This window comes from Microcebus murinus, chromosome 17 (genome assembly GCF_040939455.1).
Source record: "Microcebus murinus isolate Inina chromosome 17, M.murinus_Inina_mat1.0, whole genome shotgun sequence".
Lineage (NCBI taxonomy): Eukaryota > Metazoa > Chordata > Mammalia > Primates > Cheirogaleidae > Microcebus > Microcebus murinus.
In genome coordinates, this window is record NC_134120.1 from 1,149,503 (window position 1) to 1,177,241 (window position 27,739).

Genomic DNA, 27,739 nt, shown 5'->3' on the forward strand with positions numbered 1-27,739 from the left:
CCAGAACCAGATACACGCATGTTTGTTTTCCAAATACAAAGTTAGGAAAGCCTTGTTGTAAACATGAAATGTTGTCTAATACAGGTAAGGATTAAAAAACAACAAACTTCAATACCACAAAATCAGGGATTTCTGTGAGGAACATTTGGGGTGGCATGACACGAATCCTGTCAAGCTGTTAAAAATGAAGCTGGTGTATGTTCATGGACACAGGAAGACGTGTAAGATGTGTGTATCTGGAACGAAAAGTCAGGGTATCAAATAGCAGGCGTGTAGGGGTGTGTCGAAATCTGTATGTGCAGAAATCCACGTGTGTGCACCTCCTCCCCATACACGCGTAGAGGAAGCAGTCCGGAAGAACACGCAACAAATTGCTAAGGTGCTAACAGCGTGTATCTCTGGTGGGACGTGTGAATGTTTGTACTTCTCTGTGCTTTCGGTTTTTACCCTGTTCGTTTGTCAGTGTGACAGCAGAGACACCATCCTTTTCCTCGGGTGTCTGAGGGCGGAGATTGCCGAGGCCGCCGTCTGCCGCCTCCGTCCTCCTGCGGCGCCTTCCCAGACGGGGTCAAAGCCGAGAGCTGGGGCACAGTGAGCGGCGAGGACGTGGCCGGGGGTGGCCCAGGTGGAGCGTTGCAGGACAGCCGCCCACCTGCACGGGCGGCACTCACAGCAAGTCCCCAAACGTGGCTCCTTGGCCGTTCCTGGCAAGAGCCGACGGCTCAGGTGCAGGCAGCCCGGGCTTAAGGCACGGCTGTGAGGGTGGGCGGGCCACGAAGTTTGCGTCTCTCGGTTCTCCCTCGGCACGGCCTGGCGGCACAGCAAATACCACAGTGCGCCGTGCTGGGTGCGTGGAGCTGCGCTCACGTCCGTGGGCGATTCCGGGGCGGCGTGCTGGCCTGTGCGCGGCAAGTCGGCCGGCAGAGGCGGCTCTGAAGTGCTGCAGCCGCACGCAGAGGCCGCCTGAGGCCGGCGGCAGATGGCCCCGTCTCCCCGTCAAGGTGCATGTGGCCCGGCCCCCACCTGCGTCCCCTTCCCACCCTCTCTCCCACGCTTCACTTGTCTTCGGGGTTAATTGGGGCTCAGCTTCGAAGGGCGCACCCCGATCCCAGACAGGCCGCGCAGGGTGCAAAGTCAGTCGCGTCTCTTACGCGGCGTTCTGAGGCCAAGAGAGGCGGCGTCTGTCACGGCATGGCGCTCCTGGACCTGCACCACTCGGAACGTTCACTTGGTTTTGCCTCTCTCTAGCCCCAGATGTAGAAATGCCGTGTTCCCCCGAAAATCAGACCTGCCCATAACATAAGCCCCAGCAGGATTTCTAAGCATGTGCGCGATAGAAGCCCTACCCTGAAAATCAGCCCCAGTGACGGGCGAGGCTACACAGCGCATCTGCACAACCCGTGCATGTCATCCCAGAGCGGGAAAGAAGACGAGCAGCCCTTCTCACCTGCCCCATTGTGACAGCGACTATCCCAGAGGTGACCGGAAAGGTGCGGGCAGCCCCACCAGCAAGGTCGGCTCCCCCTGTTGGGTCCCGGCCATCCTGTGCGTGCTGCGAGCTGAGGCTTTGGGGGTAAAGTCTCCTCAGTGAAGTGAGGAGCGGGACGCTCCGCTCTAGGTGTTGTGTGTCCCCAGGGGGAGGAAGGAAAGCTGTGGCTGCCATTTTACGCAGCACTGTGGGCCTCTCGTACCCTCCACAAACACCAGGGGATAGGGGAAAGCTTCTGCAAGCCGTCTCCTGCTGAGCTCAGAGAGGTCATTTCTGCTCCACTGTGCAGACTGGACCCTGCACTCCGAGCAGGTTGCGTGGATAAGAGCTGCTCATTTAATGAGAGCTCTGTTGCTCGACATGAGAGATTTGGGCCATTGGTTCTAAAGGAAATAGAGTCGCAAGAAATTCAGGATGGAATTCGGGGTTTGGAGAGTTACGATGATGTTCCAGAAGAAGATGACTTAACTATATTTGAATAAATGTGGATTGTTGTACTGTACTTTAAAAAAGTAACATATCACATGAAAATGAGCCCTAGGGTGTGGGAAGAAGCTTCAGCGCCAAAAAGAGGAAAAGGAAGAAGGGTGTTGAAGAAAAGGCAGTCTGTTGGCCACTCCTTTGCCATGACGTGTGCCCACTCCGCCCCTCCCGGTCTGGTTCCGTGACGCCCCAGCAGAACCGCTGCTCACTCTGCCCTGCGGACGACTGAGGAAGACCACGGTCAGCTCCCCCGAAACCACCTCTCACCTTCCGAACAGCTCAGCCTTATTTTACTCACAATTTTTATCTTTTTAAAACCATCCATTTTAGATTTTCAGTCACTCAAGGGAACGATCACAAACACAAAGTAGTTTCTCAGACGTCAAAGCTGCTGACGGACAAGGTCTTGGAAAGCCAGGCTCGACCCCGATCCTCGCTTCCCGGGCTCGCTGACGCGGGTCCCGCCGCGCCCGCCCCCCCAAACGCCCGCAGGCGGGGGCCGCCCTCTCTGTCTCTGCACCCCCCGGGGCTCGGCCGGCGAGCTGCGTCGTGGGCGTCATGAGAACTTCCTGGAGCTTCTGGGAATAAGGCTCCTCAAATAATGAAACACAAAAGGCAAAACACAAACAGCCACAGAAGCTGTCATAACCCTGTGCGGTTCCCCGTCTCAGTAAACGCCTGCGTCCCGGCGCCGCGGGTAATTGCCGGCTTGGCCCGCGGGAAGCGGGCCGCGAGGCTGGATCGGTGTTGCAGGATGTGCTCCCGATGTGGGCTGACCTTTCAGCTCCTCCAGCTGTCTGGTGTTAAAGCCAATTTCTGATGAGGGGGAAAAAAGATTAACAGTTAACACTATTATTTCAGAGCTCAGTGTCAAAATGTCAAACAAGAAGGCAGAAAAGACCCTGGGTAGACGCAGCGTGGGGTTTCCCTCTGGAAGTTATGCAGCCAGTAACTTGCACTTTCAGAGAGAAAAACACCTCAAGTATGTTTTTTATGCTTTTCCTCCACCCCTCTTCTCGCCTTGACAGCGACGGCATCGTGCTTAGTGGGGGGAGTTACAGGGAGCTTCAGGAGACCTGTCCCATCTCAGAGTGAATTGCCGAGTCCCCAACGTCCAGATGCCCCCAGAGCCACCGCGGGTCTCAGCTGGGTCCTCCTGAAGAACCCCCCGGGGAGCGACAGCAGAGCGGACGTGGCAATTTGGAGAATGACGTGGGTGGCTGCACTGGGGCAGACGTACCCGCCCTTCCCGGTGTCACCGCAGCCCAGCATCTTCCGCGACATGCTGGTGAAGCCAGGGCTGCCACGCAGAACGCAGGGTGACAGATGCCGCATGTGGCACATTTCTAGTAAGAAAATTCCTCACGGCCTACACAAATTCAGACTGAACTGGGCATCCTTTATTTGTACCTGCTAACTCTGGCAACCTTTGGCCGGGACGCAGACCTGGGCTCAGACAGACCTGGGCTCCAGGGTTGACTTTGCTCGTGCCCGCTGGGCGGTGCCCACGGAGTCACCGCATGGTCGCAGCTGCGGTTTCTGCATCTGGCGTGTGCACTGCGGTCAGGTGACGCGCCCGTCCGTGCAGGTGAGCTCTGGGAGCCGCAGGCTGCGGTTTCCACCCCGGCAGAGTCACGGAGGAGTCGTGCTGCTTCTCCAACACGCTCGCGCTGTAGGGAAGCCCCACGGAGCCCACCTCTGGGACGGCCCTGCGTGGGGGGCGGGAGAGGCTTACAGGGAGGTGGGCGTCGGGCAAACACGGAGCAAGCTCAGGTGGCAGTGCAGGTGTGAGCAGAAGTGCCGACTGTCTACGCATTGGGTCGAATGGTGACCCCCAAAAGATGTCTCTAGGTCCCAACCACTGGTACTGGTGAATGTGACCATATCTGGAAGTGGGTCATTGCAGCCACACCTACAACACGATGAGGCCACGCTGGGTTAGGGCAGGCCCGAGTCGGGTGACTGGTGCCTTGGCAGGAGACGACATTCAGAGAGGACGGCCCTGTGAAGAGGGGGGCTGTCAGCTGCTCGCCGTCTGTGCGTGAGAGTTCCGGTTGCTCCGTGTGCACCCCAACACTGGCATGGTCAGTCTTCCCCTTTTTGTTAATAGCAAAACCAGTGAGCCCACGGTGCCACCTTGCTGTGGTTTGCTTTACACCCCCTCACTGCCGTGATGCGGAGCATCTCCTGGTGAGTTCACTGGCTTCTGTGTCTCTTCTCATGTGACGTGTCTGTTCCAGTTTGTCCAATTTGTATTGGGTTGCAAAGGTACTCTATATATTTTAGATGCAAGTCCTTCATCTGATACACGTGTTGTGAATGTGTTCGCCTGGTCTGTGGCTTGCTTTTTCATTTTCTTCATGGTGTCTTTCAAAGAGCAAAAGTTTTAAAATTTCATAAAGTCTAGTTTATCTGTTTTTCTTTTATAATTTGAGCTCTTTACGTTCTATTTAAACGACCTAAAAGAGAAGGCTCTTCTAACTCTACATCTCCCCACGAAGACCCACAGATAGGGAAACTAACAAGATCTAAAGCCGGGTATCTAGGGAGGCCTTTCTGAGATTTACCTCTATTAGAGTCTAGCTGTATTCTCTCTCCTGAAATACAAACTGCTTGAAAAAAACACTCGTGGTTTTAAATATACTGCATACAGAATACTGCAAGCCAAGGCTTCTTGCAAAACTTGTAATACTACAAGCAACAACCACAGACTGATTTCAGTAAATTCCAGACAACTTCTTGTCCCATTCTGTTCATGTTCTCTTCATGTTTTCTTTAAAATCATGTCTTCTTGAAGTGTAACGCTTTTAGCAGTTAAGGGAAAAATAGAAATATTCATGTTCAAAAAAATAACTTAGAACAACCTCAACTTCACAGATATATTCTAACAGTTGTAGAGTTGTAGGTTGGACATTTAGGTCTGTGACTTATTTGGAGTTAAATACTGCAGATAATGTAAGGTGGCAGTTAATGTTCATTTTTTTTTTTTCATACGAACATCCAGTTGATAAAACACCATTTATTGAAAACAGTTATCCTTTTCCCAGTGAATTTCTTTGGCACCTTTACTGCAAATCAATTGCTCGTATGTGCAGCCACTTCTGGATCTGTCCTGCCCACTGGCCTGCCAGGGAATCTTTCCACCAACACCCCTCGAACCACTGGATTACTATGGCCTGCTTATATGGCCTGATGGACCGTAAATCCTCCAACTTGTTTCTTTTTTTTCCTAAAATTGCTTTGATTATTCTACATCCTTGGCATTTCCTTATAAATTTCAGAATCTGCTCTCAATTCCTAGAGCCTGCTAGCGTTTGTATCTGGATTGTGTTTTATTCCACAAATACAGAATTGTTAATCATCTTTCTCTCTCTTCCTGCAGTTTTAAAAGGTTCTGCCCCACTTTGTCCTGGCCTTCGTGGTTCTTCTGAGAAGGGCTTGATTATTCACATCCCAGCTCCCTCTGCAGAATCCGTTGTTTTTCGCTCGCTGGTTTCCAGATAGTTTTCTTCATCTTTGGCTTTCAGCACTTTGAGTGTCTCGAGTAGGCATGGTTTCTCTGGTTGTGTCCTGTCGGGTCTGCTGAGCATCCTGAGCCTGTTCATGGATGTCTTCTGCGTGCTCTGGCTCTGCGTCCGGGGGCCTCACTGGTGCCCCCACGCCCTGTCTGCATGGCGGACTCCGCCCGCCTGTGCCGGTCTTCCGCCATTGCCCCCGCCCCTGCTCCTCTGCTCCTCGATCTCCTTCAACTGGGAGATTTTTATTGGCCTGTTCTCACGGGACGGGTCCTCCCCTCTGGCTGCCTCACCCTGTGCCGGCGGCCGGCAGACTTCACTTGGAGCAGGGTTTGGCGCGCGGCCGCACTGAGCAGAAGGAGCGAGGGTTTTCCGTGGCACAGCCCGGCCCCACGCAGCCTCCCCGGTGCCGACGCCCCCCGCCGCAGCGCGGTGAGGTTTTCACTGCGGGAATTCTGTTTTCCAGTTCTAGGATGCCCACTCGTTTCTCTTTCACTTTCTAGCTCTCAGCTGAAGAGTCTCTATATTTTCACTCTTTCTGAGCGAACGTCCCTTAGTCTCCCGCGGCGCGGCCGGGCCGGGGTGGGGCAACTGCCCTGAGCGCGGCTCCAGTCCCAGGCCTGCGCTGCAGGGCGCGGTTCTACTCGGCTTTCTGATAGTTTGGGATTTGAATTTTAAACTGAAGTTTGTTTTACAATCATATAAAATATTCACAAAGGTCCAAAGTGAAGTTGAAAATACAAGGTATATCCCACTGTTTCCGTACCACCCTTTAAACAGCTATTTCTATTCTTATTTTGTGGTTTTATCCTTCCAATTTCTTGTTTCATTAATGTGAATATTTATCAGCATGTAACCCTTTTCTTAGCCAAAGATGAACACATTGTATATACATATATATTTTTTCTATTTTTGTAGAAACTAGGTGTTTGTATTCTTACTCAGTATGTGAAATAATTTGCACGATTATGGAATATTGTTGAAAATACTTGATGAAGCAGGTAATTGTTCTCACTCCCTGGTGAATACTGACTTAAAGGGATCAGTATTTGTTATATCAAATGACTGGACACAGGCAAGATTGCTATTTTGTCTTAGTAGCAGGATTTCCATTTGTCTGGTCTTGACTGAACTTTCCGTAGTCAACGTTGAAATCTTGGTTTGGGAACTGGAAAGGCCTGCCCCAGCAGCTGTACCTCAGTCTAAGAACGGGAAGAGGGCTCCAATCGGATTTGGAGCCAGGATTCCTCTCCTTCTGAGTCCGACTTTGATGTCCATCTTTCTGGGATTCGTTGTGGCCCCAGGTCTGTTTCCGGAGCCCGGGGCCAGGGGGATGGGCACGCAGGGCTGTGCGCGTCAGCTCAGCCGCGGCGGCGGCGGTTCACCTCCTGCCCCTTTGGACATTGTCCGATAAAACGTGCGTCAGGATTAAGCCGTGACGTGCCTGGTGCTCGACAGCAATGAGGTTTCAGGACCAAGTAGCTTGCTAGCAGAACGGGAAGCGTTTCTGAGGCCTTATTGGTGAACATATGGCAGTCTCTGATTTCCTTACTAAATCAGATGATATTACTAGAACTGGGTCATTATGCACACATTGTAATCTATCGTTAAGCCAACAAAGTAATATTTAGCTAGTGCCTTAATTGTGCTACTGGGATTTATCTCTGCTTTTCAGAGAAAAAAAGGGCAGTGGAAGGGAATGGGGAGAAGCAGCAGTGAGTTTTCCATGTCAGTAGAGAGGTCGCCGTGGTGGGCACTGGGGCTGTGGAGGGGCCGTTGCTTGCTCTGCCGAGGTGGGGTCGTGACTTACTGGCTGCGGGAGGGAGGAAAAGTCCCGTGGAAGGGGCAGCCTCGCGGCCCCAGGTTGCGGTTTTCCTGTGATGATGTTCGTACACAAGAGTGGCTCAGAACCAACCTTGGGAGGTTGAGTGGCTGTCACTTTCTCCTTTTGAAACAAATATATTAAATGTATGTTTAAGCCAGTTGTTCATTTTTTGGGTCTTTTCTACAAACATGCTTTAACCACAATGTTATGTCAAAGTTTAATTTATTTTGAGCTGCTTTTGTCATTTGTACTCAGGAAGAACGTTGTTAAGACCCTGCAGGATACGTGACAGTTTTCTTGTGTGTCGGCAGCATGGTCTCCATGTCACGCATAAGCTCGCCTGTCCTGGAATTTCATCCCACGTGTTGTTGGAAGGCTCTTGGCGTTCTAAAAATCGTAGGCATCTTAGTATGAAAAATCCTTGGCTTTCGTTGGCATCAGCTCGTATTAGACCTAACCACCGACTCTCCGGAGTCTTGTGCCCTGAACGGTCACCCTAGACGGGCCTGCTGGGAAGGCCGCAGACCAGGGTGGTGGTTCTGGGGGACGCCCCGCTGCCCGGTGGGGTGACGGAGAGGCTGTGGGCATTGCACCCCCAGACCTGCCGAGCACACTTTCTCTTTATCGCAACAGGAGAAACTACGCAGACAGATCCTGGCCCCGTCGCCACCAGCTGGAGGTGAAGAACCCTGTTCTCTTTTCTGTCGGGGTTATAAAACAAGCGACTTATTAAATAGCATTTTGACAAACAGTGGATAAGGAATCCCATTACGTAGTTAAAGACTTTTAACAATTAAAAAGATTTACAAGCCGAATCAGCATCACAGGTGCCCGAGGAGCGGAGGGCCGCTCGTCCCTGCCCGGCTTGGGGGCCAGGCGTGACGGTGTGCCGGTGGCGGGGCGTGGACAGTGACCCAGAAGGGCGTTGCATGGCCGGTGTTTGTCTTCCCGGCTCCTGGCTGAGTTTGAGGTGCACTCGACGCTGTCTCCCGTGTGCTGCTGTCCTGCCTGCCCGTCTCCATGGCAGCCCAGGACGCCGTGGCTCGTGAGGCCCCCACTGTCTGTCTGGGGGGCTGGTGAGGACGAGGGGGAGGTCAGCAGGTCCCACAGCTTAATTCTGATTCCTGGGGACACAGGGCCTTTCGTGGGGTTTGCAGAGGAGCCTGCGTGCCCACAGGTCCGTGTTTGCTCAGCATGTTTGGAACCAGACTTTAAGGACCTTCACGTGAGGACTTGTACTGCGCTGATATCCTTTAATACATGGTAGGAGGAGAGAAAAGAGGGAACGACAGTGGAGAACAGGAAAAGATGGATGTTTTCCAGAAGATCTGGGGTGGAGGCAAAGGAGGAACGAGGCCAACTGTGTCGCCATGCTCGGCGTGATGTGGAGGCCTGGCGCAGTTCGGGCTGGACGGGAACCCTAACGAGTTTTATAGAAAGAACACACACCACTGCATTAATTTAGATCTCAAATTTTACTGCGTTAAGACACACTGGTGTCTGTCTTTATGTCAACAGATAGTTAGCAATGACCCGGGAGGGTACTTGCGCACGGAAGTAGTTCCAGGAAGTTTCCTCCGTTGCAGCTGGAAAACACACAGACGTTTGTTTCTGGTGACAAAGATCACGGAATATTTCAGAAATTCTCGACAGCCTGAGGAGAGGCTCTCTCTGCAGCCCACTGCTGTTTGGAAGGTTTTAAGAACATAAGCCCAGGGAAAGAAAGTCAGTGGCTTCTAGGATCCTGTCTTGCTTTGGTTTTGCATGCAGGCCAGAATGCAGAAATGTGGGCATGGCGCTCGTTGCCTGGGCTGGTATCTGGTGAGAAATAGGTGATAAAAATATATAGTCGATTACTTAATCTATTATGCGTATAGTTGATTGATGATTTATTCTGTTGGGATTACTTTAACATTTTTGTCTAGAGAAAAGGTGGATAGATCCCTTGTTGGGTCTCAAATGGTCCAACCACTGGGATAATTTCTACATCATCCTAAATTAGTCACAATCATACTTCTTTAATGTGTGAGAGAGTTCATGTATCATAATACTAAGAGAAGAAACTCAGTCTTCAGTGAACCACTTAATTCACTATTCACCATCTCTGGGAAGTCCTGGGCTCTCCTGGAGCCTGTTTAATATTAATAGTTCTTTATTAAATTCAAATCCTATTAGTCCTTATTTGAGTGTGTTAGAAATTTCATTTATTGTCACCTGCGATGTCTCAGGTACTGATCTTGGGGATTAACACAGCTATTTCATTTAACCCTGAGGACGGCCTTGAAAAGTGGGTGCTATCTACATTCTGATATATTAAGAGTTAGATCAAAAATGACTAAACCATTTTTTTCTTTATACTCTGCTACTTCCAGAAATAAATGAGAAATAGACATCTAATCCTGTTCATAAGATATCGCTTATTATTCATCTTATCTCTTCCTGGCAATCTGTGGTCCAGAGCTCCTGCCCATTGCCAGATGATGTTTGCTTCATTTACTTCTAAATTTTTGCAGTTTCTAAGTCTGTTCAGTAACGTGGGTCTCTTAAAAGAATCTATCCCCGTAAATGTCTGAGCATTTTCCCTGAAGAAGAAAATGGCTTTCCATTTGCTTTGGGAAGAAGCCAAACTTTGGTTGATTTTTTTTTTTTTTTTTGCATTAAAACTGAATTTGAAGTCTTAAAAAAGGAAAAGAAGAAAGGCAAGCTGAAACCATCTCTTGTCATCGTAGCTAATTTATTAAACAGCAAGATAAGTATATTTTCCATAAAGTGCCTTGTTCATTCCAGTTCAATCTGCACTTATTAAGAGCAATAGATTCGTCTTCTTCTTCAGGGTGATCTGGGAGCCAGCGGGCTACGTCTGCGCGCTCTGTGCGCCGCTGTGCGGGGGGGGGGGGGGGGCGCCGCCGGCCCAGCCCCGGAGTCGCCTGGCCCAGTGTTGGTTGGGGCTGTCCCTAAACCGCTGTCTCTGCTCCCGGACTGCTTGGTGCTTAAACAGTTGTGCAGAAACATCCGCATTTGCCAAAGCCATCTCCTCGGAGAGGAAGTCTCACGGTGACGTGGTAATAGCGCTGTTTTACACGGCGCAGCAAATTGAGCCCATCCCTAGAGGCACAGCCGGTTTTGATATATTCTGCCTCTGTGATGGCGCTCATCCGGTTGGTATTTAATTTGCAACTTGTTATCCATTACTCATGCTGTTTGCCAATTGCTCTGCTGCTTTTCATACCACTGTCAAATTAACTTTTTACTGGAATATGCCTGGAAAAGGTAGGCGCAGCTCAACATAAACTGGTTTGTCATTTGAATTTCTCTTTGCCTGAGTGGTTTATAGAACTTTGGCATTTTATAGATGATAAGTCAAACTAATGCACAGGAAGATTCACTGCCAGCGTTTTGAGCCATCCTGTGTCTCTCTGCGTGCCTGTCCATTTGTCATCCGCCGTGCGTCGGCACGCATACGCTCAGACGCGCGGACGGCGGTCGGCGGGACGGGCGTGTTCCGAGCTCCCCGGCAACCTCGGACTTAATTTGACGATGATTCTTGTATCCTTGCAAAGGAGAGAGGGTGGGGGGGTGCAAAACAGGTGTCACGATTCTATTTCATTTGAAAATAATATCTTATTTACTATGAGACTACGGTATTTGACAAGTTTATTTATCTGCAAAAGAAAAATATCTTTACTTCACCTACGTGCATTCTTTCTATGTACCGTGACTCTCCGAGTTCAGAGATGATAGCGACACGGATATTTCCTACTGTCTTGACAAGATGCTAAATGTGTGTGTTCATGTGTATGCATCTCTGTGTGTGTTTGTCTCTATGTGTCTGTGTGTGTCTCTGTGAGTCTGTGTGTGTATCTCTATGTGTGTGTCTCTGTGTGTTTGTGTATCTGTGTGTGTGTCTGTGTGTGCATCTCTATGTGTGTGTCTGTGTGTCTCCATGTGTGTGTCTATGTATGTCTGTATCTCTGTGTGTGTGTCTGTGTGTGTCTGTGTGTGCAAGGAGAGTGTCAGGTGAGGACAGAGGAGACCCAACCCTGGACGCCTGTGTGAGGCACAGGTTGTCGGATGCTGCCCGGCGGGCGCAGGTGCCGACGTCGCGCTGAGTGTGGAGGAGGTGCCTGTGGGCGCAGGAGTGCTGAGCCCCCCTCCGAGTGCGGGAGGGCGGCCCGCGCGGGGTCCCGGCTGGCCGAGGCCCTGGAAGGTCGAGTCAGCCGCTCCACCAGGAGCACGAGGCTTGAGCTGCCCGTCTTCTCCGGCTTTCTCTCTCTCGGGCTCCCTGGAAATCCGTAAATAAAAGGGGATTCCTGGGAATCTCTCTAGGTCTTTGTCAAGAGGAAGGCCACAGAGGACCAGGGCCATGTGGCCCCCGTGTCACTAGTGACCGCCCAGCAGGCCCAGGGAGCTCCCCTGGTCCCCACGGGTTGCAGGTCTGAGGCGAGTGTGGGGTGATCTGTGGCCCCTGCTGCGAGTGTGAACGTGTGTGTGGCTGGGTGACAGGGAGGGACTGCGTGACGCTGCGCCTTCCTGCCACGGCAGCCACGCCTGGGAGGGGATGTGTGTCGCTGCGCCTTCCTGCCACGGCAGCCACGCCTGGGAGAGGATGTGTGTCACTGTGCCTTCCTGCCACGGCAGCCACGCCTGGGAGGGGATGTGTGTCACTGTGCCTTCCTGCCACGGCAGCCACGCCTGGGAGGGGATGTGTGTCGCTGCGCCTTCCTGCCACGGCACCGATGCCTGGGAGGGACTGCATGTCACTGGGCCTTCCTGCCACAGCAGCCACACCTGGGAGGGACTGTGTTACTGGTCCTTCCTGCCACGGTAGCGACGCCTGGGAGGGACTGGGTGTCGCTGCGCCTTCCTGCCACCGCAGCCACGCCTGGGAGGGACTGCGTATCACTGGGCCTTCCTGCCACGGCAGCCACGCCTGGGAGGGACTGCGTGTTGCTGCACCTTCCTGCCACGGCAGCCATGCCTGGGAGGGACTGCATGTCGCTGCACCTTCCTGCCACGGCAGCCACGCCTGGGAGGCACTGTGTGTCACTGGGCCTTCCTGCCACGGCAGCCACACCTGGGAGGGACTGTGTTACTGGTCCTTCCTGCCACGGTAGCCACGCCTGGGAGGGTGGCATCTCTTCTTGGCAGGATGACCCAAAATGTTCAAAGGTGGGCGTGCACACCTGTCCGGCCACATCTGTATCATTCATGCCCATGTCTATATCTGTCCACGCCATGCCCACACACAGCAGGGCCAGAGTGCCTGCACCATGCAAGTCGGGGCCTGTGCCACAGCTGTGTAGGGGCCGGTGCCCAGGCCTGGGCTGCACACACAGCTCCCTGTCCACGTGGGCACTGCCACACGTTCTGCGTCTCTCTTCTACAGCTGTACCCGCACCTGTGCCCACGTGTCCACGGCCACACCTCTGTCTATACTCATATCCATCATTCCATATGTTACACCTGCAGCTGTACCTGCACCTGTGCCCATATGTCCACAGCCACACCTCTGTCTATACTCATATCCATCATTCCATATGTTACACCTGCAGCTGTACCTGCACCTGTGCCCACATGTCTGTGTCCACATCTATTTATATCCATCATTCCATATGTTACACCTACAGATATACCCACACCTGTGCCCACATGTCCATATCCACATCTCTGTTAATAGCCATCATTCCACATGTTACACCTATAGCTATACCCATACCTATGTCTGTAAGTCTGTATCCACATCTCTGCATTCATATCCACCATTTCATATGTTACACCTACAGCTAAACCTGCACCTGTGCCCACCTGGCCATATCCACATCTGTTCATATCCATTATTCTACATGTTACACCTGCAGGGAGCTGCAGTGGGATGTGGTGACATGTGGCCTCACCGTGACAAGGTGTCCTCGCCGTGACAAGGTGTCCTCGCTGTGACAAGGTGGCCTCGCCGTGACAAGGTGGCCTCGCTGTGACAAGGTGGCCTCACCGTGACAAGGTGGCCTCGCCGTGACAAGGTGGCCTCGCCGTGACAAGGTGGCCTCACCGTGACAAGGTGGCCTCGCCGTGACAAGGTGGCCTCGCCGTGACAGGTGGCCTCGCCGTGACAAGGTGTCCTTTCCCTGACAGGTGGCCTCGCCGTGACAGGGTGGCCTTGCCGTGACACGGCACAAGCTGCACACGGGCTCCCCCAGTGAATGCCCCTGCCTGGCTCCACCATGCCACCGCGCTCTCTCTGCCACCCGCGCTGCCCGCTGTCCGTCCGCAAGTGTCGTCGGGAGCGTGACATCATCACCGTCAACTCTGCGACTCGGCGTCAGCTCCCAGGCCCTGAGCTGGACGCCAGGGCCGCTGTTCAGAGGTGCCTGTGCGGTGAGGTGGCTGTCTGTTTTGCGTTGTCCCTTGGGCAGGCGGTGGTGGCATCTGTTCCAGGAGGTCCAAGCCTGGAGTGGTGTCTCGCTGAGCACAACACGCGTTTCCGCCTGGGCGAACCTCACAGAGTCGCCGCCGGCAAAGCGCGGAACTGTCTACTGCCAAGGAGGGCTGGGCAGAGCGGGGTGACGGGGGCGTGCACTCATGGGACTAACGCTTTCCCTCCAGGATAAAGAGAACATGGTTCTCAATGACAATGTCCAAAAAGAAGAAAAGGAATGAACGTTTTGTGTAATTCTGGGCTTTACAAAATCCAGCTTGAAAATCACTGGTCTTATGTTGAGGAACCAGTTGCTTCCGGGCTCAGAGCACAGCGATCTGCTCATGTTCTGTGGCATAGCATATAAGCACACACGTGTATGGATAGGCATGTGCACGCACACACACGCATATATGTGTGCATATATGTATGTGCATGCATGCACACATGTGCACATGTGTGTACACGTGTGCATACGTGTCTGTGTATATGTGTGTGCATGTGCATGGGTATGTAGAGACATATGCACGCCCTTTCCCTGTGGCCTGGCTTACACCTGTCCCCCTGCTGCGAAGGGCATGGTCCACAGTGGAACCATGCACAGCCAAACTGCAGGGGCCCAGGCGGAGGCAACTACAGTCATGTGCAGCCAGATTCCCTCCTCCCAGGGCGGGTCTTGAGACCAGGTCTGCAAGGAAACACAGAACAACTCTCTCGCTCGCGACACCAGCCGCCTCGCAGCCTGGCACGCCCGTCCTCCCGCTCTTTGGGGAATGCGCTCCTCCTTCAAGTGGAGCTTTATCTCCCAGTAGAGCAAAGAGAGAAACACATACGTGTACGCCCTTTTTAAATGGAAAAACTGCTTTGCTAAACACAGATGACAGGGCTGAGATTACGTTTTTCCTCTTTCTCTCTATTAACCTGGCAATTTACCAAATTCTTCATGCGGACGGGGCCCCCACAGGGAAAGCAGCACCGGAGGGTCGGCCTGACAGCACCGGCGATGGGACGTTTGCCAGGAACGCTGGCCCCGTCTGCCCGCTGCCTGCGCAGGGCTGCCCGGGGTGTGGGCGCGGCCCTCCTGGGCTTCCCCTCCACAGCTGTTTGGACCTGGTTGGGAACAGCCTCACGTGTCTGGGGCAATGGGCCCGGCGGCCTGCGCTGTTGGCTTCTTCCCGGCGCACGTGTTGGGTCCCCGTCTCCCGGGCGAGGGAGGACTGCGCTCCTGGTCAGGAGTCGCAGGGGGTCGCGTCCTCGACCTCTGCCATCCCGGGGTGAGGGAAATCCTGCTTTCTCCCGCGCAGACTCTGGAGAGACGAGAGCAGAATGTGCGTCCCAGACACGAGGGGTGCGCTGAGGACGGACCCCTGTCTCGGGGACACCGGGCACGCCCCCTCGCGGGCACCATCTTTCCAGCGAGGACACGTGGCGGGCGGGCAGGCGGGCGGGCAGGTGCGCAGGCCCCGTCAGGACGTCCCCGAGCTATCCAGGCGGCCCAGGACCCGCGCGCTGGGCTGCATTCCTCAGAGCCCGAGTCAGCGGGGGGTTCAGACTATGATGGGTTATTTCTGGTATTGATCGTCATGTATTTGGGTGATGAATGACAGCGCTTCACCCCCAACTCTGGCTGGTAACCGTGGTAACAAACTTGTGACAAACTTCTAGGTCTTTGTCATTCCGACAGTTGGAAACTTGCACCCCGGTGTCCCGTGAACTTGCGTTCCCCACGTGACGAGTGACGGCGGGCGTGGCCCACGTTTCGGAGCGGGGTGTGTGTCTTTGGCACCTCCTGGCTGTTCACGCATTTGCCGTGTTCTAGCAGGATGTTGGCCTTTCTCGGACCGACTGACTCGCAGCGGCTGTCCGGAGTGCGGGCGGCAGCGATTTCTCCCCCACAGACTCCGTGGGGATGCTGCCTGTCTCCTGTGTCTTTGCCTGTTGTAGGGAGCTTTGCAATCGGAACACTTCTGTTTTAACACAATCGAATTTACAAGTCTATACTTTTATGGCCTCTGCAGCTTTGTTTGTTCAGAAATCATATTTTCCTCACTCAGGAACATTTTTTGAGTATTTTCTTCTACTGTTCTATCTTGATGTTGTTTTGTGTTTGAGCCTTTATTCAATATGCTATTATTCTGATGTCAGTAATAAGGCAGAAATCAACTTCTTTCCCAGATTGCCACTAGTGTCCCAGAAGTATTTATTGAACCTTCTTTTCCTCAATGAAATGAAAAGACACCTTCATTGTATGCCTAATCCCCGATACAGATACTTGGATCCATTTCCGGGCTCCTGCTCTGTCTCATTGATTTCTCTGTCCGCTCAATTCAGCTGATGCGTGTTGTGTTGACGTTCGGGGTGTCCAACAGCTGGGACGAGTCGTCCCTCCTTAGCACTCTTATTCTGCCACAATAATTTTCTGAGTCTCATGTTATTTCCCTAATCAGTGTTATTGGGATTGCAGGCCATTTTATGATCAGTTGCAGTAGAATTGATACCTTCTGGCGAGGACGCCCTATCTGCAGGTGGAGTGTGCCTGTTAGTGCGGAGATCTCTCCAGCCGGACCCTGGGTGGAGCTCGCGGCTCCCACGCATGCCCTGCAGGCACCCTGCCGACGTGCCCTGGTCCTGCCAGCGGCTGGTACTGCCCGGGGCTGCGACGGGGTGGCAGGTCCCCCTCTCGGCCCCGTGGTTCCAACACCGTCTGGTCATTCTGTGAGATTGGAGTCTGTAGGTGCAGACGGTGGCCAACTTCCCGGCCGGGCCCAGCATGCCCCCCCCCCCGGCCCCCCGGCTTGTATGTTCCCACCCGGGTCAGGGCGTGATCGGCCGGGGCCAACCTTACCAACATGTCCTTGGCGCCCCTCCCGTCCGTCCAGCCTTCCTCCCTTCCCCGTGGGACTCACGCACATTCCTGTACCTTTGTCGCCTTCCGCACTGCTGCCCGGCTGGGGCTGGCGGCAGGGCCAGATGCTCGCCACACCCTGGGGACAGAGAAGCCGGGGAGCTCGGTCCCGGCTGGCGAGCACCCCGCCCAGACCCCAGGCGACCTGCTCGTCCGCCACGGCCCCGCTACTCCCCCTCTGCACGTGCACACGTGGCCCGGCGCTTATCCCCGGTGTGTCGAGACGGCGAGGGGCAGCCCTGGACCTCACACCCGGCCTGGCTCCGAGGCCCAAGTCCCCCAGAAACGCCCCCGCTCCTGGCTCACCTCCCATCTCCGTGCTCTCGGCCGCGTGGACGTTCCATCTGGATTGCACCCAGGAATCCTGTTCTCGGCCCTCCTGTCTCCGCACGCCTGTGAGTGGCACGGGTCACACCCTCTTTCCAAACCACAGGCGGCTCCACTATTGACAAAGCCAACACACCCCCGTGGTGACGCCTGAACTTTGCCCTCTGGCCACAGTTTCCCTTTCAAGCTTTATCTCCCGCTCATTTTCCCGGGGCTCCCTTTCCTCAGCCCGTCCCTGGCCAACGGCCTCTACAGGGGCCGCGCCGTCCCGGAACATGTTTGCTCACCTCCCTGCCTTTGCAAGGTGGCTCTCTGACCTCGCCGCCTCCTCTGTCTGCCTAGATTTCACTCTTCCCAGACGCAGCGGGGCCGCCCTTCACCTCCGCACTGATCCTTAGCGTGTCAGACATACCGACGACCTCTGCTGTCCACGTGACGTAAATCCACGCGGCGCCCGCACCTCCTCGGGGCTGGACTGTCTCTCCGTGCGGCTGCGCCCCCCGGAAGCTGCGGTTCGTCTGTTTGCAGGCGAAGGCCACGTGCTCCACGCGCCGGCCCTGCGGTGAGGACTCGGCGAGCTTTAGGGTTAGAAGAAAATGTTGTATGTTATTTTGCTGTCTGTCTTTGTAGGGCCAAATGACAGCTATAAATAAGACACATGCTACGTCCTCTGCTTTGCTCACTCACACTGAATCTAAGTCTCCCGTCGCAATTTTCAGATTTCTTCCCTCACTCTTCCAGAATAACGCCTCCTCCGTCTCGCCTGTGAGCATTTCATGTTGTGTGACAGCAATTAATTTTGTGGAACATAACAGCAGTTATTTCTCTCAGTTCACTGTTGGGGATGTGGAGTGACAACTCGCGACAGGTACGGCGGTCGCCAGCCCCCCACGGTGGCTCTGAGGGACAGATCTCCCAGGGAGACCTCACCAGTCCTATCAGTTCATACACTCAATGCAACAGGTAGACATCGAAAAATTAAATAGAGCAGACACTGTTCTAGGCGCCCAGGCCATGGTGGCGCTGATAGTAAGGACGCGTTCCAATTAGCCTGGCGTGTGCTGTGCCTGGCCTGTGCTGAATGCTTGAGCTCTCACAGTCGCCCTGCGAGGGGGTGTTCTTGCCTCAGTCTCAGGGACCGGCTACCTGAGCACGGGGGCAAGTGATCTGCTCCCCAGCACGGGGCAGGGGAAGCTGGAACTGGGGTGCAGATGTCTCCCCCCACCTTAGCCACATGGCGTGGTGGTGCTCATGTTCAGATGGTGCTCACATGCGGAGGTGCTCTCGTGCGGAGGTGCTCTCCTGAGGAGGTGCTCACATGTGGAGGTGCTCACATGGGGAGGTGCTCTCTTGAGGAGGCGCTCTCGTGCGGAGGTGCTCATGTTTGGAGGTGCTCTTGTGAGGAGGTGCTCACGTTTGGAGGTGCTCATGTTTAGAGGTGCTCTCGTGAGGAGGTGCTCACATGAGGAGGTGTTCTCGTGCGGAGGTGCTCTCTTGAGGAGGTGCTCTTGTGGGGAGGTGCTCTCTTGAGGAGGTGCTCATGTGCAGAGGTGCTCATGTTTGGAGGTGCTCACCTGTGGAGGTGCTCAAGTGTGGAGGTGCTCTTGTGAGGAGGTGCTCACGTGTGGAGGTGCTCATGTGAGGAGGTGCTCACGTGTGGAGGGCTCATGTGAGGAAGTGCTCACGTGAGGAGGTGCTCACATGTGGAGGTGCTCTTGTGTGGAGGTGCTCATGTGAGGAGGTGCTCACGTGTGGAGGTGCTCACTTGTGGAGGTGCTCACATGAGGAGGTGCTCACATGTGGAGGTGCTCTTGTGCAGAGGTGCTCTCGTGCGGAAGTGCTCACGTGGTGGCAGGTGCTCCTATGGGACACAGCGGGTCTCTGCGTTCAGACAGCTTACATGGTCCTCAGAAGACTGGACACCTTGCTATGTCTCCTTTATGGAGATTCTTCGAAGTCAGAACCCACACCTGTGCTTTTGATCATCGCTCTGTGATCTCACGTGACCCCGCGTGTATATTGTAGACGTGAAAACTATCTGGCTGGTCTGATCTGAATGACAATGAAAACCGCTCTAGCTGTGTTGCGGGCAGGACACACCCGAACCTCGCCGCGGCCGATCCCGTGCTCCTGCGTGTGCTGTCTGCTGTGCTCTGAACGCACTGACGCCTCGCAGGGTCTTTCCCTTCTCCTCGTTCATCCACAAGCCCAGCTCCACCGCGCGCTCCGGGCAGAGAAGGTCCGGGCACGGAACGCTGCTCTCCGCCTGCGGAGGGGTGGTTTCCTCCGCAGAGCTGGGCCTGCGCTGAGGGAGCTGGGTGCTGGGCTGCAGTGCGCTGCAATTCTCTGTGTGGCAGGGGGAGGAGAGTTTGGGATTCGGGCAGGCAACCCTGGAGGGGAGACGGCACAGGGAAGGGACCTAGAAGGTGCAGGGAGCAGGTGCTCCTAGAAGGTGCAGGGAGGTGGCAGGAAGCAGGTGCTCCCGAGAGTAAAAGCCTTCGCGGAGAGCTCCCGGGTGACGTTTAGCCCTGAGCACATGGGACGTTCAACCTGAGTTTGTGTGCATGGCTGCAGTGTGAGACCCGCTGCCTCTATTTCTCCCGGTCTCCCCTGGGCCGGGTCGTTGTCAGGCAGGGGGGGGGTTCTATGGCTGCTGTGGCGGTTTCCGTGCTATGGTGTAATTGACAGCTAGGAATGGCATGGGTGTGACGTGGGTTGGCGTCACGCGGAGGGGACCGAGGGGGGTCTGCACCTGGGGGTGACAGCAGACCTCTCCGCCCCCACAAGTGGACTCTGGGTGCACAGGGTGCCGGCGGTGGGCCCCAGCTCATCCTGTGTCTGGGGGCGGGCAGAGCACCCCTGCCGCTGCTCCAGAACGGTGCCAGCTGGAACGCTGACTGGCCAGGACCGTGGGCAGGTCTGACCCTGCCGAACCTTGAGTCTCCCACCCTCAGAGTGAGAGGGCTTCTCGAAAGGGTCTCAATCCTCTCTGGGTCTAAACTACTCTGCTTGCGCTCTGCTGTCTTTGCACTCCAACAACGCATGTCTTTGACCCGAGCAGCAGGGCCTGTCTGCCAAGAAGCAGGAAGAGGACCGGCCTGTCCCAAGGGTGGTGTCAGTGACCTTGAGGGTTTGGGGACTGGAGCTCTTGGTCCATGTGTGCTCTGACCTGCTCAGGAAACCCGAGTTGGGGAAGCCCCGGGATCTGGACCAGGCAGCGTGGGCAGCGTGGCGAGGGTGCCGACTCCAACTCCCTTTCGCAAATAGAGTAGAGTGCGTTTACCATCCCTCTTTTCTTAGTCCGTTTTCTGCTGCTATGATAGCCTGTCACGCACAAGCAGGTAATTCACAGACGATGAAAGTTCACTGGGCTGGTGGCTCTGGGGGCTGGGAAGTCCCAGGGCACGGCATTGGCATGTGGCGAGGGTCACGGCACCGCAGAAGCGGCGCATGAATCCGAGAGCAGATGGCAGCCAGACTCGCTTCTGTCAGGAGCACACCCCAGCGACGACCAGCCCACTCTAGAAACACAGCACTCATCGCCTCTCAGGCCCCGCCTCTTAGTGCGGCTACAGAGGCTACTAGGTTTCCAGCACGAGACCCTCGGGGACACGTTCGGACCACAGCACCGGGAAGCCTCTTGCTGTTGGTCCCAGCCACTTCCCCGCACACGAAGGAGGGAGGAGGGAATCAAGCTCCCGGCACCCCACGGCCATACTCCGCCCCTCCGTGCAACAGACTTTGCTGGGGCTCTGCCCACAGTCCACGCTGCCACGAGGATGTCATCAGCCAGGGAGCCACGGTGGGAGCAAAGGTCGAACCCTGCTGGCGAAGAGGCTGCACCCCGACCACGCCTGCCGTGCTCTGCGGCCATGGTTCGCGGTGCGGCAGGGCCACATTCTGAGACCTCAGCCCGCTCTGCGTGTGCTCCTGGGACCCGCGTTTACCGACTGGTCCCTGCAGACGGGCCCAGGGCGGCAGGGGAGGGAGACCCGGCCCCGCCCTCAGGGGGCTTGCGGGGACGTCCCGGGGCAGCGGCTAAGGGTGGCTGGGGTGCCCTGGCCGGCCAGGCGAGATCCGAGGACACTCCAGGCTCTGGGTGCCCAGGCCTTGCAGAGCTGAGGCCCCACGCGGTGCCCACAAGGGACACTGAGGCCCAGAGCCTGGTGGGGGTAGGGGCTGCGTCACAAGCGCTGGTGGGCATCCGTGGAGCCGCCTGTGCCAGGGCCTATTTGTCGACTCAACTTAGAAAAAACTGATCTGTGTTTCTTCGGAACACAGAGCTGCGCTCCTGGTGCGTGAGGGTCCAGGCAGCGTGGCTGGAGTCTCCGTGCGTGCGGGCCCAGGCAGCGTGGCTGGGGTCTCCGTGCGCGGCGGCTGGGCGGCGAAGTCACCGTGCTGCACTTCAACAAAAAGGGCCAGAGGAGCCCGTTCGCCCCACGGCCGCCGGGCCCTGTCTGCGGACAGTGAAATGTGTGAGAAAGCCGTACCCGGAAAATTCTCATATGCATATGAAAAATCGCAGGCTGAAAAGGCCGGGGATTAGGACAAGATAAATTTATACCCAGCTCCGCACATTCCATTGACAAGTTTGCTGTTTTTGCGTTGTTGCCTCCGACCTCCTGGTTACCGAGGGGATGACATTAAAGGGGAGAAAATGGCTTATTCTGGCGATAAATTCAGACGGATGACGCACTCTGCTCACCAAGTATATCTAAGAAATTGTGGGGAAATGTCAAGCATTTCGAGAGACGGCGGCTGTAAATTCCGGTGCGGGCCCGTGCGGCTGCCGCGGTGCAGAAAGGTCCCTTTGTCTGCGCTCGGCTGACTCCCGGCGAGGGGTGTCGGGCGGGAGCTGGGGGTCGCAGCACAGCCGGCGGGGAGGCCCAGCGACGGGCAGCGCTCTGGCACTGGGGGTGAGAGCGGCGTCGGAACAGCCGCGCTGGGACGGCTGTGGCGCAGACGCGGCTCTGCCTCCTGCTGCCCGCCTGCCGCTCGCCCTTCTCGGCCAAGGGCCCCCAAAGCCGGGCCCAGGCCGGGCGCAGGGCAGCGGTGCGGGACGTGGGGTGCTCGTGGGCGGGGCTGCCTCTGCGCCACGCAGCCCTGGCCGTCCAGCCTGTCTGGACCGCAGCCCGTTGGGTGCTGATTCCCTGAGCTGGGAAACGGGAGAAGAAGGGATTCCACTCACAGATTCCAGGAATTGGTTTTGGTTTGGGTTACGTTTCCTTTGGGAAAATAAAGCAGTGAAAAGAAAAGGCCCACGAGAAATCCCCAACACGCTAAGCAACACGCAAGGGCCCTGCCCACTGGTGGCACCTGGCCGAGGGACGGATGCTCGGGCGGGGCTCCGGTTCAGGCCAGGTGCCGGCAGGGGCTGCCGGGCGGTGGGGAGTGCGGGCGGGTGGAGGGCAGAGACCCCCACGACTGCGGCAAATTGGCCGTTTCACGTCCATGCCCGCGCTGCAGAGAGCTGTCGTCATGGCGACCCAGGCGCTGCACAGGAAAGGGCAGGACCACCTGGTGGAGGAGGCTTGGCCACCCTGTTTCCACTGCAAAGCCTCCAGCAGAGGCCAGGCAGGGCCTCTGGTGGCTGTCACCACTGTGCCGGTGACAAGCTGGCAGGTGCCACCCCCTGGACCTTACCTGGTCACGGCCGCGGTGGCTTTCTCAGGTGCCTGCACACGGGGTGCCAGGTAACGCCCGGGCAGGTGGGCCAGAACCGCCCTGAGCTGTGCCTGGCTGAGTGCCACAGCTTCCCGGCCGCCCGCCTGCCTCAGCTGCGTCTCCTGCCAGGTGTGAGTCCCTCACCTGTCAGGAGAGATTGCTGACGATCACCGTGACACGCAGTTCCAGCTCGCGGCAGGCTCTGACATCAGGCCACGCATGTCCTCACTGACCAGGAGGGCGCTGAGTGCTGCGGGGCCGTGGGGCCACGGGGCCCGCCACGGGGTTGAGACCCAGGTGTCCTTGGAGGCTCCTGGCCTGCTCTCGGGCTGTGCTCAGCTCCGGCCACAGCGGTGACGCGCCTCAGTGCTGGCCTCACCCTGGCGGGAACACGGTCACCAGGGGAGCTGGGCGCAGTGTGTGAGATGGGCGCGTTGGAGTTGGCCCCACGGCACGTTCCGGAACACAAAGGTGGGGGGCAGTCCAACGGGGCAGCAGGGATGTCCCAGGACACTCTTTGGAAAATCCTTAAGGGTGAGGATTAATCTGCACCAGGCAGGGATTGGGCTGCCCTCACAGGCAGAGGCAAAGCGTGTGCAGGCCCAGGCCCGGTGCGTGTCGGCGAGCGCAGACACCATGACACGGGGCACCGGGCTTGGAGACCAGGGGAGGCCCAGCCCGACCCTGAGGCCTTCCTCTCTGGGTCTCGGGGACACCCTGGCAGCAGGACTCCGCCCCGGCCCTGCCCCACTGTTCCCTCCACTGCCGTTCACCAGACACAAGGGACGTGGGAAGAAACCGGGGCTGCTGACGTGCCAGCCCCGCGGCCGTGCTGTTGTAGGCTCTGTAACCCCCGAGCGCGGCTCACGACAGCAAGGGTTCTCCAGAGAAACGCGGAGTGGCCTCCCGAGGGCAGACGCGGGCGTGCGGAGTTCTCTCGGGTGGCCGGAGAGCTGGGGCAGCTCCTTCCGGCCACAGGGGTGGTGGCTGGGTGAGTTAGCAAGGCTGGTCTCTGCGACACCTTCCCAGGGGCCAAAGCTGGCCTACCTCAACGGCGGGTCTTTGTTTGCCCCAATGCCGCACGGCGCCAGGAGGGCAGAGCTGCCACGCACGGGTGGCCGCTACGGCGATGCCGACCACCCGCTGTCCAGGTGGCCCGCTCGTGTTGTCGCTCTCTGCCGACCTTCTCACTCCTGTCCCCGGCACTGGTGGTTGTGGCGTGGGGCCGCCCGGGCCAGGCGTGGCAAGGAGACAGACTAGGGTGAGTGTGGAGCAGCGTTGAGACGGGGAAGTCGAGGCAGGGAGAGTGGAGCAGACCGTGGGCCTTGCCTCAGGGTCTGGCCGTGACGCGGCCTTGTTCCCGAGGGTGGAGTGCGCGGCGGGGGAAGCTCTGCCAGCCTGTGGGTCTTGGGGCTGTGTGGGCTGTCCTGCGTGCGTGGCAGTTCTCCACGGAAACGCAGGGCAGACGCCTGTCACCCGCTTATCTTGTTTGAGCTGAACAAAACACAACGGAACAAACTGCTGAAACCCGGCGGCCAGTGAGCCTCACCGCGCCAGCGGGAGAAGCTGCGGCGGCGAGGTGCGTGTGGCGGGGCGGGCCCGCGGTCTCTGCGACCGGCCCTGGGGACGGCCCACTCCCGTCACCAGGCAGCGGCAAAGGAGTCCCGGCTCCCCGCTGTGCCTGGTCCCCCTCCGCCCAAGGTGCAGACTCAGGTGGAGATAAAACTGCAGGCTTCACCTCGGGCCGGAACCGGCCGGTCTCGCTGCGGGGCGCTGGCGTGGAGGCGCGTGGGGCCGGCAGCGGTGGCGCGGAATCTGGTAATTGAAACCTCGATCGTGCCAAGTGTCTGCCACGGCCTAAACCTAAGCGTGCCCGGGAGGCCCGGGAGGAGACGCCCCTTTACGGCGGGCCCGTGCCCACGGGCGCTGTGGCATTTGCAGCGCTGACAGCTTGTCTATACGGAGCCCCGCTTGTGAGGGATTTACAACTCAACCATAAAAACCCACTCCGAGCTGCAGGCCGGCGAGCGGCGCTCGGCTCCGAAGTGAATTAATTAATGAGTCTGTCCTTTCCTCGTCACTTTGACTGGCACCGCAGACGTGCCCCGTGAGACACGATCTCGGCAGATCTCACAAAGCCAGGAAGCAGGGCTGGGCCAGGGCCGGGACTCGGACGCTCGCCAGGGCCAGCAGCCCCGCGGGAGACGTGCGGGAGACGTGCGGGAGACAGTCCCTGGGGCCCCCGCGGAGCCCACCTGCTGCGGGGTGCAGGGAGGTGGCAGGGCGGGGCCCGGGTTCCAGCCGCACGGGCCCCCATGTCTGGCAGTGCGGGTCCTTCTGCGTCCCGCTGCCCTGGGGTGTGGGGAAGGAGAGGCGGCCATCCCCGCCCCGCCTTTTGCTGCTTCTCCCTCAGGGCGGCGGTTGAGCAGGTGCCGGGGAGCCCACCTGTGGCCTTCGGACCCCTGCCCGGCCGCCTCCTCTACCCACCTCTCCCAGGTGAACCGCCCTTCTGTCCTTGAGGCCAGGTTGCCCTCTCAGCTCAGCTCGGGGCCTCCACCACTGAGAGCAGGGAGTGTTCAGGCTTCCGGGGACGGAAGGGTAGGGAGGGGCAGTGGCTTCCCCACGGCGGGCGTGGCTCTAGCCGGGGTCGCGCTGCTCCGGGGTAACACGAAGGCTGCTCTGTAACCGCAGAGCGTGGCGTGGAAGGCCGTGACCAGTCTTGAAGAGTGTGAACGGAGGACACGAGTGGATCGTCCGTGAGGACCTGTGGCTTTCACGGTGCTGTCTCTACATGTGTCCGTGTCTCCCAGCGGGAAAACGCGGAGGAGGCGGCCTTGCTGGGAGGGTGAGAGATGCAGGTGCTCTGCGAGCCCAGGACGCTGCCTCCCACTGCTGGGCGCTCCCACCACAAACTAAATCTAAACCCACGGGGCAGGTGGAGTTTTCCACGGAGGGCGGAGCCGGAGCCAGGCGGGCAGCCGGGGTGCAGGTGCGTGCGGGCCAGCAGGAGGGAACACCTGCGAGTGGTCACAGGTGAGCCGAAGATCTGCAGGTAGCTTGGTCTTTGATGACACTGGTGGTTTTTGTTGCCTTTGATGTAAAACTGTAACATAATACCACACACCCAAGTGCGTACACCCCTGTGTCCAGGTGGCTGCTTGTCTTCTGGCGTCCTTGGGGTTGGGATCATGGAGATTTTGGCCCCTGCCCTCTCTCCCTCACCTGTTCCTTCCTCCTGGGTGCCAGTGTGGACTCGGGAGCGATGAGGAAGATGCGGATCCCGTCCCCGAGGAGCTCACCGCCCGCCAGGCTCCTGCGGGAAGGACAACTTCCACAGCCCAGCGGCTCCTGTCCACCCGCTGCGACCCCGAGTCCGGCTCACGGTGGCCGCGTGGCGTCTGTGGGAAGAACGGACAGCTGTCAGTGAACACTGGCGACGGCGGCCTGAACTACGCGTGGACGCTGTCATGGGCTGCGTCAACCCACCCAGACCCACGGGAAGTCCTAACCCCGGGACCTCGTGGTTCTCCTGCACAAGTGTGTGCCGCCCGCACAGGTGTGTGCCATCCAGACAGGTGTGTGCCACCTGCACAGGTGTGCCGCCCAGACAGGTGTGTGCCACCTGCACAGGTGTGTGCCATCCAGACAGGTTTGTGCCACCCTCACAGGTGTGTGCTGCCCTCTCAGGTGTGTGCCATCCAGATAGGTGTGTGCCACCCAGACAGGTGTGTGCTGCCTAGACAGGTGTGTGCTGCCCAGACAGGTGTGTGCCATCCAGACAGGTTTGTGCCACCCTCACAGGTGTGTGCCACCCTCATAGGTGTGTGCCATCCAGACAGGTGTGTGCCACCCTCATAGGTGTGTGCCATCTAGACAGGTGTGTGCCACCCAGACAGGTGTGTGCTGCCTAGACAGGTGTGTGCTGCCTAGACAGGTGTGTGCTGCCCAGACAGGTGTATGCCACCCTCACAGGTGTCTTTCACCTGCACAGGTGTGTGCCACCCAGACAGGTGTGTGCCACCTGCATAGGTGTGCACCACCCAGACAGGTGTCCACCACCCACAGAGGTGTGTGCCACCCACAGAGGTATGTGCCACCTGCAGGGGTGTCTTTCACCCGCACAGGCGTGTGCTTTCTTCCTTCTGTTTTCCTTGGTCTCTAGAATCTCCCTCCTCAGCGCTGGGCGGGCAGGGTCGGGGCCCAGGCACCGTCTCCTAGGGAGTGGGGTGGGCACGGCATCCTCCTCTCTGCACCCTCCTGTCTCGGGGCACCCTGCCCGTGCAGGAGGGTGTTTCTCCTGAAAGCATCAAAGCGCTCCGGTGCCGTCTGCGTCTGGGAACTGCTGGCAGCCGGGCGCCGGGAGGGACGCGCTCCACCCGCTGCCTGCGTGGCACCTACTCGCTCGGGGAGCTGTGGAAATAACCCGGGCACCTTGTTCTCAGATGCTATTACAGCACTCTATTAAACTGCTTTTCCGAATTATTTCATAGAAAATGAACAGCAACAGTCCCCACAGATGTATTTCTCTTATGGCTAATTATGAGTGAAATATACTAATAAAATAGAGTAGTATTTTTTTTTTTTTTAATGAAGACTATTTTGGGAAAAAGAGGAAATGTTTATATAAATCGCCTTTAAGAATTTAACAAAATTACGTTGTATGGCCACCATTCTAATATATTTAATAAAATATTTGCAATCTTTCTTTCCATGAAGATTTACAATCAGCTGAAGTATGTCATGGAAATAAAATAAAATACATGTTTGGGGATCTGCCCCTCCATAATCCATTAGTCTAAGAAATTGTCTTAAAAGCAGCATGTCATTATTTTAGAGTTAAACACTTAAACGTTTTTATACAGGAACATCAAAACTATATATGCTTCAAACACCAAACCTTTTTTTAATGGCTTTCAGATAAAACAATTTATTTATGCAATTAACAACAACATGCAATTTCTAATAATTAGCAGATAATAGTTATCTGCAAAGTACTTTATAAAATTGCCTTTGAACTGCATTTGTTCTGTGGGGAATCACTGAAAATTGGACTATAAAATTACCAGAAAATGTACTGCATTAACAAGAATTTTCTGTATTCAGTTTCTCTTCAGATTTA